This window comes from Nematolebias whitei, chromosome 20, assembly GCF_014905685.2.
Source record: "Nematolebias whitei isolate Nwh7 chromosome 20, NemWhi1, whole genome shotgun sequence".
Taxonomy (NCBI): domain Eukaryota; kingdom Metazoa; phylum Chordata; class Actinopteri; order Cyprinodontiformes; family Rivulidae; genus Nematolebias; species Nematolebias whitei.
The window spans coordinates 32,635,744-32,639,259 of record NC_056517.1 but is presented as its reverse complement, the minus strand read 5'-3'; positions in this window follow the sequence as shown (position 1 = coordinate 32,639,259).

The window sequence follows — 3,516 nt, the reverse complement described above, 5'->3', positions numbered from 1 at the left end:
GCTAAAAGCTAAGATTGCCAATACAGTAGTTTTTCTGGTTTTAACTACACACATTAACAAAACAGTAACTAAAAACTAAAACCAAAAAAACAGTAGCTAAATGCTAAAACTAGCATCAGCAAAAATTAACAAGACAAAAGCTAAAAGTAGCATAGAAGTAACTTAAAACTAAAACCCTAACCTTAATTATTTAAAACAAAAGAGCAGCTTATAGCTAAGATCAGGTAGAATAGTAACTAAAAGCTAAAAACCAGGACAGTAGTAGCTAAAAGATGACATTAGTAATACAGTAGCAAAACGAAGCTAAAACCAGCCAAATAGTAGCTTAAAACTAAAAACGAACAAAACAGTAGCTATAGGCTAAAACCAGTTAAAATAATAACTAAAAGTAAAAAATTAAATAAACAGTAGAACAGTAGCTAAAAGCTAAGATTGCCAATACAGTAGTTTTTCTGGTTTTAACTATAAAGCTAAAAATAACAAAACAGTAACTAAAAGTCAAGGTCATCAAATTTGTAGCTGAAAAACTAAAATTAAAGCTAGTATCCATAAAGGTGAACAAATCTCAATGTTTCTTTAAATATAAATAAAACATAATCTTTCAACATGTTTAAAAGTTAGAAAACCTAAAAGTCAGAGCTGTAACATCCTGAACGAGCCGAACATTTTGACATCTGAAAGTCAGAAACAGCTAAAGGTCTACTGAAGTAATTTGAGTCCATAATAAACTCTAATCAAAAGCAGTGTGAACACAGTAAGTCTGACCTGTAAAGGTCTGACAGGTGAACAGGTCTCAGCTGTGTCAGGGTCACAGGTAAACCCTCTCAGGTTGTTGATCAGGTAAACAACAGTCAGCTTAATACATATAAACATTTAATCATAACAGAGAAGTTACAGCAAACAGACGGAGGAGTACAAAGGTGTGTCCCGACAAAGAACAACAGAATTAAATGAGTTAAACGGCAGCAGCTGCAGAGCATGTTCAGGAATGAAGACCTGCCGGATCCGTCCAGCGCCTGAGGTGGTTCACCAGGTAAAGACAAACAACTCCTGACAGGAACAAACAGTAAAAACACCGCGATCCAGGAGCTCATCCCAGGGCTCGGTCAGAAACAGCCCAGGATCGGATCTGAAATCTGGATTTGAAGTTAAATCTGTCTGATTTGATGAAGACGTGGCGGTGGAGTCTGCCGACCCAACAGAACACAGGTGCTTCTCCTCACCTGACCTGCAGGTTCTTCCTTCACACCTGTTCTGATTCAGACCAACGCACGTCACCGAGAACAACAAACAACAACATGAGGCTACAACAATCTGCACACGAGGAGGATAAGGGAAGCGGCGGATCATTGTGTAGTTTAACACAAGAGTACAGCACATTATACAGTCGTCAACAAACTATTATACTGCAATATATAGCAATGGTCCAGACAAGCAGACCTTGTTTCACTTTGACCTTAATTTGTGAACTTGACCCTGGAGTTGGAATTCATTCATTCAACCTTTATTTAGACAGGTTAATCCCATTGAGCCTCGAGGACTCATTTACAAGAGAGACCTGATTTCAACAAAGAGTGATGACAACAATGGACAATCATAAAAGAGGCATACAGATATTTTTTTAAACAAATTAAAATAAGATGGCAAAAATAGTAAAAATAGCTAGATCATAAGGCGAATGTAGAAATCTAAAAACAGGAACATGTCTGCATTGGTCCTTGCCAGGAGTCCAACAGATGTTTAAAGCCACTTAGAGAGGTCAAGGTCGAGAGCTTCAGATCTTTTTGCAAGATATTCCAGGAAATAGGAGCGGTAGGAGAAGGCCCTTTTGCCAAGTTCAGTCTGCACTGAGGGAACACTGCAGGTAATAATGTCCTGAGAGCGCACGCTGTAACTGCACTCACGCAGAGACATGTAGGAGGAGATGTATGAAGGCAACAGACCAAGAAGTGATTTAAAGATGAAGATGTACCAGTGAGAGAGTCTGTGTGAAGTTAACGATGTCCAGCCAACCAGCAAATACAGGGTGCAGTGGTGGGTACGATAATCACAGCCAGTTATGAATCTTAGTGCACCAAGGTAGGCAGCATCCAACATCTGCAGGGTGCTTGTAGGAGCATTCATGTAAATAATGTCACCGTAGTCAATGGAGGGAAGGAAAGTCACAGTTACAAGGTGTTTCCTAGCGTTCAAAATTAGACAAGATCCATTTCTGAAACAGAAACCCAGTTTAACCTTCAGTTTCTTTACTAGATTTTCCACATGGAGCTTAAAAGAGAGATGCGAGTCGACCAAGATACTCAAATATTTATAGGAATCAACAAACTCAATAGGGATACCATTTGAGGATAAAATCAGAGAAAGAACAGCTGGAACTGACTTCCTGTTTGTAAAAAGCATCCCTTTGGTTTTATCAACATTTAAGACAAGTTTGAGACGGAACAAATCTGACTGAATGATGTTGAATGCGGATTGCAAAAGCTGGAAAGCCTTAGCAACTGTTTTAGCATGACAATAAACAACGGTGTCATCAGCATAGAAAGGATGTATGGATGCATCAGGGATGCTCTGACCTACATTACCTATGTAGATTGTAAAGAGGGTGGGTCCTAAGACTGAGCCTTGCGATACACCATTGTTGACTGTTAAATAACTGGAGGAAATGCCATTATGTTGAACGCATTGCCTCCAATCTGAAAGATATTTAGAGAACCAATCAATGGTGTGTTCTGAGAAACCGATTTCTGAGAGCTTATGACACAAGATGTTATGATCCACAGTGTCAAAAGCTTTAGACAGGTCTAAGAAAAGTGCAGCACAATAATCCTTAGCATCCAGTGCTTCAACGTCATTAAAAACCTTTGGTGAAGCAATCGTTGTGCTGCGTTGTTTCCTGAAAGCAGGTTGATGGAGAGGTAAGATGTTAAGAGTCCAGGTAATTTTTGATTTGAGAGTTTATCAGTTTTTCTAGAACCTTGGCTAAATTCAAAAAATGTTCAATACAAAAACAACTGGATTTTATTTGTAACAGAAGACGTTTCGCTCCTCATCCGAGGAGCTTTCTCAATTCAATGAGCAGAAATGAGAGATTCAGGTTATAAGGCTGAGTGAGATAAGACACACACACATATGTAGATTTGACAAGTCACACATCAACACCTTAACAGTAGGGGGTTTCTTAAGGTCTTTGTTACTCTAATTCACAGATGAGACCCATCTGTTCCCATCAAGTGCGAAAACCGGCTGGGAATAGAGAAATCAAGTGAATAGAGGAATCAAGTGTGTTTCCTATTGTCTGCATTCCTATGAGCTTGTTTCCTAATGGCTGGTTTCCTATGAGCTGGTTTTTTATTGGCTGGTTTCCTATTAGGTGGTTTCTTATTAGTTGATTTCTTATTGGCTGGTTTCCTATTGGCTGGTTTCCTATTAGCTGGTTCCCTATTGGCTGGTTACCTATTGGCTGGTTTCCTATTAGCTGGTTTCTTATTAGTTGGTTTCCTATTGGCTGGTTACCTA